We start from the raw sequence: 13,078 nt of genomic DNA on the forward strand, positions 1-13,078 counted from the left end.
ACGGCAAGGAGCACAGGCCGCCCAGCCGGCTTGTACACATAAACACGCGAATCACCGCGCCGCGTGTACAGTGCCGGCTTTATGAAAGGCCGGACCTATTTCTGGCATTGTCTCTACCTACGCAACCAACGGTTACGAGTTGCCTGGAAGTAAATGTCACGCGCAGAAATAACCTACCAGTCGAGGGAGCAATCCGAAATCCACTTTCGTCGTTTGGACCGCAGTGAGTAGCATCTTCTCGACATGTGTCTATAGTGACCTTGGATAGTTCTTTGAAAATATACACTTAAGCGCCAAAGAGACTGGTGTAGGAATACAGCACCGCGGTTGGTAAAGCCTATATAAGACAACAAGTGCCTGCGCAGTTGTCAGAAGGGTAACTACTGTTATAATGGCCGGTTATCAAGATTTAAGGGAGTTTGAACGTGGTGGTACAGTCGGCGCACGAGCGATAGGACACAGCATCTCCGAGTTAGCGATCAAGTGGAGCTTTTCCCATACGACCATTTCACGAGTGTACCGTGACTATCAGGAAGCCAGTAAAATATCATATCTCCGACAACGCTGCAGCCGGAAAATGATCGTGCTGAAACGGGACCAACGACGACTGAAGAGAATCGTTCAACGTGACAGAAGTGCAACCCTTCAGGAAATTGCTGCACATTTCAACGCTGGGCCATCAACAAGTGTCAGCGCGCGAACCGTGCAACGAAATATCATCGATATGTGTTTTCGGAGCCGAGCTTTACGCCTCGCGTGGGCCTGCAACAGTGACACTGGCCTGTTGACAACTGGGAACGTAGAATGAGATTTTCACTCTGCAGCGGAGTGTGCGCTGTTATGAAACTTCCTGACAGATTAAAACTGTGCGCCGGACCGAGACTCGAACTCGGGACCTTTGCCTTTCGCGGGCAAGTGCTCTACCAACTGAGCTACCCAAGCACGACTCACGCCCCGTTCTCATAGCTTTACTTCTGCCAGTACCTCGTCTCCTACCTTCCAAACTTTACAGAAGCTCTCCTGCGAAGGAAGTAAGTAATCAAAAAGGATATATCGTGATCAAGTCAAAGTAGTCCCATCTCTATGTGCATAGGGGAGCAGATGCAAGAATCCCCCATCGCCGCTCTAGGCAAAGTCCTAGTGGAGGTGATTTGCCGTTGCCTTCCTCCGATCTGTTATGGTCAAATGCGACGTGTTAACGACTGAGATGGGAGTGGCTGTAAAGTATAGTGTTGGGTTTATGCTTAAGTGGATGAGGGAAAGGGAGGGGGTCAAATCCGTGGCGGCACATGGCTTATTCCTCTCGAACAGCACCAAGGAGACCGCCGTCCCCATGCAACTGAATGATGATGATGATCATCATCATCATGTCTCGTGCCCTGTCTGCACGAAACTCTGTGGAGAGTGTTTGGTATTTCATCCTGGACACAGGCGAAAAGACTGGTGATCACAGACTTCGCGTCACCACCTCTCTTCCCCTTGTCGGCCAAACACTGACAAAATTTTTCATCACTAGGATTGGAACGGGTTAGTTTCAAAGTCGAGCGTGACCACACAGGCGTCCGTTAGCGACCGCAGCTACGGAGGCGGGCAGCAAATATGGTGCATGTTTTAATTTTTACTTTTGTTATGCTTACAGTTCCAGCGTAGTTGTAAAAGTATGCTATCGACAGTTTGCAAAACTATGCACCTTATGTCTTCGCATGCGTTGTTAGAGACCGAGCATAAATAGCAATCATTCAAAGCACAATATTGGTGAAGGAACGAGAATGGCATACTGAGGATGAGAAAGCAAGACTTACAGTAACTGATTTTCTACTGTTTCAAACCCACTACATGTTTGAAAACATTGTAAACGTCACCATACATGTGTGAGAGTGGAAGGTTCTTCCCAAAAACTGCTCAAATGATTGGACATGAGGTCTCGGCTGTGTGCTTTACCTGTGGTCCAAAGCAATGCACACACTTCTCGCTCTATTTCTGCACGGCTGCTGCATGCGTAATTATCCCAGGAAGCAAGCATCGGACTAGCAGTCGTTGTCGATCGCACAGCGAACGCAGCAGAAATCAGTATCAACGTTGCATCCTTAGTGTCACCATGACCACCAAGACCAGTTTGCTATAATGAGAAAAAAGCTGCCACTTCCCATGTTTCCATACACTTAGAATTACCGCACAGCCCGCCTCCAACAGTACAGCGAAAGATAAAGTTGAAGGCATGAATGATGCTAAGTTTAGCTTAGTTTTAAAAATAGATTCTGTCTTGGCGTCAGTGGTGATCTTGAAGTGTAGCCCTACAACAAAGCTGCAATTACCACAGTGCTTTCTCTGCCTCGTGATGGCTGGGTGTTGTGTGCTGTCCTTAGGTTAGTTAGGTTTAAGTAGTTCTAAGTTCTAGGGGACTGATGACCATAGATGTTAAGTCCCACAGTGCTCAGAGCCATTTGAACCATTTTTGAACCACAGTGGGTCGGGCAGTGACGTAGCACACGAGCGCCAGGTATCATGGTGCGCACAGTCTTAGCCCATAATACACCCATGAAGTTTGTTTTCGAACACTGAAGGAACTCAAATACGTCTAGCACGTTCGTTTAACAGTTGCGGCAGTAGGTGTAAATAGCGTGCAACACACTCTTCGAATATAATAGCAGCTCTACGGTAGCGTATACAAGATTGGAGGACTGAAGGTATCTGATCCTGTGAATATGATCAGATACAATGAACAGCTTGAATAAGCGAACAAAACGTGCCACGTGGGTCCGTAGATTCAGGTGGTCAGTTTTTGATTTTCCATTATCGTAATACAAGATAAAGAAGCTTCCACTCATTTTAGAATTATTTATTTCAGATACTTCTGTAAGAGCAATGCCTTTACATTCAGTCGCGACAGTGTCGTATTATACTTATGCTCGGACAAAAGGTCTTTATTTTCTGAGTTCCAGTTGCTATTAGCATGTGAGAGGAAATGCTTTTGGCTTCAAAATGCTAGGAATACCTAATCGTTTGAAGTTTACCGAACTGACATCCCTTTTTCCGCGAATATTGTCTCGAAATATGTTGGTTTGTAATGTCCTTTTAGATGTCCGCCGTAGACTGTCAGAAATTAACTGATATACAGTGGAAGAACGTTGTTATATCATGTATTCCATTAGGAGTCAGTTTCGACCTGTGACCGTTTTTAAACGCACAACTGCATTTGAAAATATTCACACGCCGAAATTGGTCAGTAATGTAATACATAATGAAACAAAGCTCATCTGCGTAAAACAGTTCTTGACAGTCTACCATGAACATTAAAAATGGGTTTAGCATTCATCCAGAATTTACGTTGAAGCTCTGGGCTCATGCACGAAGCAGCTCTCGGTGTGTAAGTTGCGAAGTTTCATAGAGGAAGCATGAAATATGAACTCTTAAATTTTGTGCTGCCTGAACAGAGATATTAGAACGCTCATAATAAATTAGCATAGAGAAAAGCCGAGTTTCAACGTATGTAAAATACCGTAAATTGGTCGCTGACGATGAAGACACAGATTTTCGAAACGTGACTAGAAATAAATAAGTCAGATTTCCGATGTATAATTCCGAAGTGGAGAACTAGTGGATATTTTACGGTTATAGCACTAATAAGTAGGATACAAGGTTTGGTTTTAACCCCTGTATAAGTATATAGAAATTTGACAGTTGTCTTATCGCTTCTTCAATCCGTTAAACTTATCGGTTTATGACGATTCCGAAAAGCACAGATCAACAACGTAAAGGCCAACGCCTTAGACCTGAGTCATAGATTTGAGCTGGACACCGTATCTGCCATAAAGATGGTCTTAGTTTTTACAGTTTGTGTGTTATATCGGTGAATTTATATCAAATGCCTCTACTCGTTAATATACCCGTCTTTGAGCCGGCCGGGGTGGCCTAGCGGTTCTATGCTCTACAGTCTGGAACAGCGCGACCGCTACGGTCGCAGGTTCGAATCCTGCCTCGGGCATGGATGTGTGTGATATGCTTAGGTTAGTTACTTCTTCAAAACACAAACATTAAATCAGTGAGCTGTTCGTATATCGCTTTGTAAGATATTCACGTGTCATTACCTTCATATTCCTAGCAAAACTCGCATCCAGTAAAAAGACCTGATTTAGTAACTTGAGAATGACATTCTAGTACTCACCAAGCAGTCACATTAGCAACACGTATTCTGAAATCAGCAGCAGATGAGGTTGCCTGAAACAAATAAGATGATCGAGTGTCAATGATTTTTATCTTTAGTGTTATCTAAAGTTCATAAATATTAATCATTAAATCTCTAATTCATCAGAAGCTACTAGTATTACATTACTGCATAAAGGCATATTCGCTTTTACATAATGGCTCTGAGCACTATGGGACTTAACATCTGAGGTCATCAGTCCCCTATAACATAGAACTACTTAAACCTGACTAACCTAAGGACATCACACACATCCATGCCCGAGGCAGGATTCGAACCTACGGCCGTAGCGGTCGCGCGGTTCCAGGCTGCAGCGCCTAGAGCCTCTCGGCCACCCCGGCCGGCTCGCTTCTAAATTCCTGAGCAACTAAGTTAGCTGTGTTTTGGAAGATAGATAGATAGATAGATAGAGCAAGCGAGAACAAGGTGGACGTATGACGTGTCTTGTCGGATGTTTTATTGATCATAGGCTCAATAGTTGGCCGCAGAATGCGCAAGAGTGCCAATTTAATTGCATTTTTGAAAGCGCGATGTCGTGGTTCCCGTTTCATACATTTTACGTACCACCGTAAATCAAGGATGTACGTTGCTACCTCCATTTGGAGGAAACTGTCGCAGTCCGATGCCTCCGCCATCGGCGCCTATGCGTTGTTGATTGGCATCCGATGCTTAATATCACGTTTTGTAACAGCGGATAATCTGGCCACAGAGGTACATACCTGTTATCTTGTCAGTGCTAGATGATGGTAACTGGTACAGTACAGACACTATCGTTGTAGTCGGCCGCAGGTGTAAACAAACGAGAACTTAGACTGTCGTGTGGAGAATGAGAATTGCAAGGGAAGATGCCTCCCCTCGCTCCCGCAGGCTGGCATTCTACAACCGTAACTGACGATTCTGGTAAATCAGAACTGCCTTATGATCACAGGGATCGCCGATCCTCTCTGTTGCCTTAAGTCTTTTCCGAAACGGGGGACTGACCTGTTTCTTTCTTCAATAATTTCAAAATTAAAAAAAAAAAGTGTAATCCACCTCATCTCCTATCCTCCCTTCTGTCAATCTATTGCGCAGGTCTGATGGAACATCATTCAGCGACATTTGCGCGGCTTTCACCCAGCTCAAATAAATTTTCAAGAGTATGCGGTCGGTGGCTGAGTGTGTGTGGACTAGGAGGGTTCCTCAACGCCTTCAGTATTATGGAATGCATTCCACGACGAGTCACCGATTTATTCACAGAAGAATTTTTTTTTTCTCTCCATAATAATGTGGCATTCTCGAGGGGAAATAACAAACCAATTGTCATTTCACTATGACCATGCATAGAAAACGAGTACACAATGGCGAACACTCAGTTTTCAACTGCAGTTATTTTTGTCGTCCAAACACGTCAATAGTAGCTGATGCTGACGTTACGGAAGGCCCCTAGGTGTCTGACAGCATCGACTGAAATAAATAAGTGACGAGAGGTCACGGACGGCGCGACTGAGCAGTGTCGCATTAACCACAGGTCTGCCTTTCCATTCATACTACGTTATGACTTCGTGGCATGAATTTACATTCAGCGAGGCGAATAATTACATTAATTTACTTAAATACTGAATAACATTCTCTCCGGCATCTTAAAAACTGCCAACACAATGTTTTTGTCCAACTTACCATAATGGACTTAGCATTAAATAACGAAACAAAAACTTAACATTTCTCTTTCCTCCAACATTACCACTGAGAAAAATCTTGTGTGTATAAAACTGATGAGTGTGTTTGTGGAATTTTTCGTTACAGCAGACTTGTATCAACTAAGGATTCTAAAAATAAAGATTTGTGTTAGGCTTTTATGATTTCTCTCTGTAATTATTCTATTCAGTTCGTAATAAACGCAAAATTATATGCAGTGACTGTTTGCTAGAAACACAACAAAATGAATACATGAATACAAAATACTAGTCCTTAATAACAGAATCATAAAAGAAGGTTGTATACCTGGAAGAATCCTGGAGATACTAAAAGGTATCAGATAGATTATATAATGGTAAGACAGCATAATGGTAAGACAGCATAATGGTAAGACAGCATAATGGTAAGACAGCATAATGGTAAGACAGCATAATGGTAAGACAACATAATGGTAAGACAACATAATGGTAAGACAACATAATGGTAAGACAACATAATGGTAAGACAACATAATGGTAAGACAACATAATGGTAAGACAACATAATGGTAAGACAACATAATGGTAAGACAACATAATGGTAAGACAACATAATGGTAAGACAACATAATGGTAAGACAACATAATGGTAAGACAACATAATGGTAAGACAACATAATGGTAAGACAACATAATGGTAAGACAACATAATGGTAAGACAACATAATGGTAAGACAACATAATGGTAAGACAACATAATGGTAAGACAACATAATGGTAAGACAACATAATGGTAAGACAACATAATGGTAAGACAACATAATGGTAAGACAACATAATGGTAAGACAACATAATGGTAAGACAACATAATGGTAAGACAACATAATGGTAAGACAACATAATGGTAAGACAATATAATGGTAAGACAATATAATGGTAAGACATATAATGGTAAGACATATAATGGTAAGACATATAATGGTAAGACATATAATGGTAAGACATATAATGGTAAGACATATAATGGTAAGACATATAATGGTAAGACAGAGATTTAGGAACCAGGTTTTAAATTTTAAGACATTTCCAGGGGCAGATGTGGATTCTGACCACAATATACTGGTTATGAACTGCAGAAAGAAACTGAAGAAACTGCAAAAAGGTGGGAATTTAAGGAGATGGGACCTGGATAAACTGAAAGAACCAGAGGTTGTAGAGAGTTTCAGGGAGAGCATAAGGGAACAATTGACAGGAATGGGGGAAAGAAATACAGTAGAAGAAGAATGGGTAGCTCTGAGGGATGAAGTAGTGAAGGCAGCAGAAGATCAAGTCGGTAAAAAGACGAGGGCTAATAGAAATCCTTGGGTAACAGAAGAAATATTGAATTTAATTGATAAAAGGAGAAAATATAAAATGCAGTAAATGAAGCAGGCAAAAAGGAATACAAACGTCTCAAAAATGATATCGACAGGAAGCGCAAAATGGCTAAGCAGGGATGGATAGAGGACAAATGTACGGATGTAGAGGCTTGTCTCACTAGGGGTAAGATAGATACTGCCTACAGGAAAATTAAAGAGACTTTTGGAGAGAAGAGAACCACTTGTATGAATATCAAGAGCTCAGATGGCAACCCAGTTCTAAGCAAAGAAGGGAAGGCAGAAAGGTGGAAGGAGTATATAGAGGGTTTATACAAGGGCGATGTACTTGAGGACAATATTATGGAAATGGAAGAGGATGTAGATGAAGATGAAATGGGAGATAAGATACTGCGTGAAGAGTTTGACAGAGCACTGAAAGACCTGAGTCGAAACAAGGCCCCGGGAGTAGACAACATTCCATTAGAGCTACTGATGGCCTTGGGAGAGCCAGTCCTGACAAAAGTCTACCATCTGGTGAGCAAGATGTATGAGACAGGCGAAATACCCACAGACTTCAAGAAGAATATAATAATTACAATCCCAAAGAAAGCAGGTGTTGACAGATGTGAAAATTACCGAACTATCAGTTTAATAAGTCACGGCTGCAAAATACTAACATGAATTCTTTACAGACGAATGGAAAAACTAGTAGAAGTGGACCTCGGGGAAGATCAGTTTGGATTCCGTAGAAATATTGGAACACGTGAGGCAATACTAACCTTACGACTTATCTTAGAAGAAGGATTAAGAAAAGGCAAACCTACGTTTCTAGCATTTGTAGACTTAGAGAAAGCTTTTGACAATGTTGACTGGAATAATCTCTTTCAAATTATGAAGGTGGCAGGGGTAAAATACAGGGAGCGAAAGGCTATTTACAATTTGTACAGAAACCAGATGGCATTTATAAGAGTCGAGGGGCATGAAAGGGAAGCAGTGGTTGGGAAAGGAGTGAGACACGGTTGTAGCCTCTCCCCGATGTTATTCAATCTGTATATTGAACAAGCAGTAAAGGAAACAAAAGAAAAATTCGGAGTAGGTATTAAAATTCATGGAGAAGAAGTAAAAACTTTGAGGTTCGCCGATGACATTTTAATTCTGTCAGAGACAGCAAAGGACTTGGAAGAGCAGTTGAACGGAATGGACAGTGTCTTGAAAGGAGGATATAAGATGAACATCAACAAAAGCAAAACGAGGATAATGGAATGTAGTTGAATTAAGTCGGGTGATGCTGAGGGAATTAGATTAGGAAATGAGACTCTTAAAGTAGTAAAGGAGTTTTGCTATTTAGGGAGTAAAATAACTGATGATGGTCGATGTAGAGAGGATATAAAATGTAGACTGGCAATGGCAAGGAAATCGTTTCTGAAGAAGAGAGATTTGTTAACATCGAGTATAGATTTAAGTGTCAGGAAGTCGTTTCTGAAAGTATTTGTATGGAGTGTAGCCATGTATGGTCGTGAAACATGGACGATAAATAGTTTGGACAAGAAGAGAATAGAAGCTTTCGAACTGTGGTGCTACAGAAGAATGCTGAAGATAAGGTGGGTAGATCACGTAACTAATGAGGAAGTATTGAATAGGATTGGGGAGAAGAGAAGTTTGTGGCACAACTTGACTAGAAGAAGGGATCGGTTGGTAGGGCACGTTTTGAGGCATCAAGGGATGACAAGTTTAGCATTGGAGGGCAGCGTGGAGGGTAAAAATGTTAGAGGGAGACCAAGAGATGAATACACTAAGCAGATTCAGAAGGACGTAGGTTGCAGTAGGTACTGGGAGATGATGAAGCTTGCACAGGATAGAGTAGCATGGAGAGCTGCATCAAACCAGTCTCAGGACTGAAGACCACAAGAACAACAACAATAACAGAACTAAGCTCCGAGTCACACCAGAATCCAACAGATGGATAAAACTACAGTGATTGGAAACGGAATTTGTTTCCTGAAATATTTTAACATATGTTTTATTTACTGGTTTAAAAATTAACTAATGGTACAAATGGCTCTGAGCACTATGGGACTTAACATGTGAGGTCATCAGTCGCCTAGAACTTAGGAAACTAACCGAAGGACATCAGACACATCCATGCCCAAGGCAGGATTCGAACCTGCGACCGCAGCGGTCGCGCGGTTCCAAACTGTAGCGCCTAGATCCGCTCGGCCACTCCGGCCGGCAATTAACTAATGCTATTCCACGCCACTTTCGTGATTCTTAGGTCTTTTTTCAGTATTTTTGACACTCTATTTCTCATTGGTGTGCTTTAATAGTGCTAAACGTCATTGTAGATAACTTATTTTCAAAGTAACACAATCACAAATGCGCTAGCATATGATCTGCTTACTGTTATAACCGTAACTATGTAATACATAGTACCTTGTAATTTATTATTATTCGCATGCACTGGATGATATTGTTGAAATTTAAAGTATTGGGTTAACCTGAGCTTTGTGATTTCCACCACGCCTCCAGGAAGCTTTAACCTCTGCAATAAATGTTAGTGTCAGAATACTGTTCCACCATTAAAACGTATCCACTATTACACAGTGGTATTTATTCTTTAAAAAAATTATCGCTTTATATATTGTCGTAGTGTAAGAAATGAAAGTCCTGTATGTTAAACGTTTCCGATGTAATATTTATACAATAAACTTGAGTAGATGTAAATTATTGTTTGAACCTCAATATAATACGTATTGCCGTTCACGGAAGTCACGGAGTGTGTAAGGAAACATCGTTATAGGTTGAATATTGTTTAATACAAACAGTCTCACAATATACATCTACAGCGATATTCTGCAAATCACACTTAAGCGTCTGGCAGATGGTTCATCTTCACAATTATCCTCTACTATTCCAATTCAAACAGCCCGCGGAGAAACCGAACACCTGTACCTCTCCATGCGAGCTCTGATTTCCCTTATTTTTTATGTAGATCGGCATGAACAAAATATCTTCCCACTCGGAGGAGAAAGTTGGTGATTGAAATTTCGTGAGAAGATTTCGCCTCAACGTAAAACGCCTCTTTTTAAGTGAAGCTCAACCCAAAACCCGTATCATGTCAGTGACACTCTCTCTCCTATTTCACGATAGCACAAAACGTGCCTCTTTTCTTTGAACTTTCTCGATGTGCGTCTTATCTGGTAAGGATCCCAGACCGCGCAGCAGTACTCCAAAAGAGGACAGACAAGCGTAGTATAGGCAGTCTCTCTACTAGATCTGTTACGTTTTCTAAATGTTCTGCCAATAAAATGGAGTTTTTGGTTTGCCTTCCCCACAACATTTTCTGTGTGTTCTTTCTTATTTAAGTTGTTCATAATAGCAATTCCTAGGTATTTAGTTGAATTTATAGCCTTTAGGTTTGACTGATTATCGTGTAACCGAACTTTAATGGATTCCTTTTAGGACTCGTTTCTTTTTAGCACTTTCCATTATTTCGGATAAATTGCCAAGTTTCGCACCATACAGATATCTTTCCTATACAGATATCTCATTTCCGTTTAGCATTTTTCATTATTTAGGATCTATTGCAAATTTTCGCACCATACAGATATCTTTTCTAAATCGTTTTGCAATTTGATTTGATCTTCTGATGACGTTACTAGACGATAAACGACAGCATAATCTGCAAGCAACCTCAGACGGCTGCTCAGATTCTCTCCTAAATCGTTTATCTAGATAAGGAACAGCAGAAGGCCTACAACACTACCTTGGGGAACGCCGGAAATCACTTTTGTTATACTCGATGATTTTGCATCAGTCGCTACGAAAACTGAGACGATATTCCATAACCACGCCTTTTCACTACAAGCCGCTTGTGTGGTACAGTGCCATACGGCTTCTGGAAATCTAGAATTACAAAATCAATTTGAAATCCCTCATCAATAGCACTCTACACTTCGTGTGTGGGAAGACTATTTGTGTTTCACAAGAACGATGTTCTCTAAATCGTGTTGACTGTGTGTCAACAAACTGTTCTCTTCGAGGTAATTCTTAATGCTAGAACACAATATATATTCCAGAATCCTTCTGCATGTCGACGTTAATTATATGGGCCTGTAGTTTAGTGGATTACTCTTACTACCTCTCTTGAATATTGGTGTGATCTGTGCGGCTTTCTAATCTCTGGGTACAGATCTTTCGTCGAGCGAGCGGTGGTATATGATTCTTAAGTTTGGAGCTATTGTATCACCATCCTCTGAAAGGAACCTAGTTGGTATACAGTCTGGACCAGAAGTCTCGCTTTTATTAAGTGAATGTAGTTGCTTAAATGATTTAAATTGTTTCATGTGCATTTCTAGATATAATCGCCTTTTAAAATGCTGTGCACTTGTTCCACCACTAGTTATACGCTATCCTTTATAAAGCAGTTTTCATGACTGAAAGATACTGAAACTTACGCTGCTTTACCATAAAAGTTTCAAATTTTATGAATTTTTAGCGTTTCCATGCCTGGAAATACCGAACACTAACACGACACGCACTGCTGACTGACTTGAAACTCACAGTAACGGATGGAGATCCTCTTACATGCCACTATTATTTGCACAACCCAAATTACTTTACTGTTATAGTTCTTCTCAGTTTTCTTTGAGGCTCTATATTTGTCCTAGGACCTAATTTGCATGTGTTTTTTGAGTTTATTTTAGTCAATTACTAACGAATAGTGCAAGTACAACTGTCAACAATTTCTGTAGTCAGTAAGTAGTTCACCGCAACAGTTAAGCCTCTGAATTCTGATCTGTCAGGGAATAATTTACCAGTGACAACGCTCGTTCTCCAAAGTCTGAAATAGATCAACCACTTTTCGTAACATCTCACAATCAACATCATTGTATCCAATTATTGCTAACCGCCGAACTGCAGCAAACTACTTGGAAACAACAAACATACTTAAGCTTTCTGACAGAATAGAACTGTGTATCGGGTCGGGATTGAAACCTGGGACCTTTGTTTTCTACGGAAAAATGCTCTACCGACTGAACTATCCAAGCACGATCCACAACCCGTCCTCACAGCTCTACATCCACCAATACATCAGCGCACCCTCCCACTGCAGAGTGAATAAATTATTCTGGAAACAGACACTGTTCTCTTAAATTGTATACTCCTAAACTACAGATATCCTTTTTAATCTTTCACGACGACATCCTAGGTAAAATATTCTTGAATTCAAAGCATCAGCTGCATAATATTCCTGACCTTCCATGTTATCGCTGTCGTCATCACGAACAAACTACTCACTGACGAGAACAGTCTATTTTTTTTATGGATCAAGTGAATATTTTTTTCAAAATTTTGCACACGTAGGCCGAAAGTAGGTACATACTGAAAAGCGAGTAGAATTATCAAAGGACATCTTCCATGCTCCATTGGGACCGATTGCATCACGGAGCACTGCGGAATAACATTGGTCCCTTCGCCACCATTTGCAATGGTTGCGACCACTGTAACCGAAACGATGTTAAAAACCGAACACACACACCAATTTAAAATGACAAGTATGTTTACTCCTTGCACTATTTCTACCATTATCAGCTCTGTGTATGAAGAAAATGTAATATACTTCATCACACATTTTTACTGGTTTCATTACGTGCGTCAGGTGAATTGCTTTAGTTGCATGCTTTGTCCCCTTATGACTGCCTATTACACCGAATTTTATTTACTCCACCGTAGGCTGCTGTGTAAAGTCTGCAGTTGGTTTATGTTAATGAAATAATAATCCTCATGGTGATGGTACGATCATGGAAGTTGAATTCCTGTGGAGTTTACGTATTGATACTGCGGAATTAGACCTTTTTCTAGA

General features: G+C 40.9%; 1 protein-coding gene and 1 non-coding gene across 5 annotated transcripts in view; both read right to left on the reverse strand.

The window, feature by feature from the left end:
* Window positions 1-13,078, reverse strand: part of LOC124596554 (pleckstrin homology-like domain family B member 1) — a 1,048,367-nt gene that overhangs the window by 748,110 nt on the left and 287,179 nt on the right. For all 4 annotated transcript variants that reach the window (XM_047135740.1, XM_047135739.1, XM_047135737.1 and 1 more), the window contains one exon: window positions 4,166-4,218. The gene's annotated coding sequence lies outside the window, so the exon portion shown is untranslated. The remainder of the gene's footprint in view (window positions 1-4,165; window positions 4,219-13,078) is intronic.
* Window positions 868-942, reverse strand: Trnas-cga. Its single transcript has one exon. It is a non-coding gene; the product is annotated as a tRNA-Ser (tRNA).

This window comes from Schistocerca americana, chromosome 2 (genome assembly GCF_021461395.2).
Source record: "Schistocerca americana isolate TAMUIC-IGC-003095 chromosome 2, iqSchAmer2.1, whole genome shotgun sequence".
NCBI lineage: Eukaryota > Metazoa > Arthropoda > Insecta > Orthoptera > Acrididae > Schistocerca > Schistocerca americana.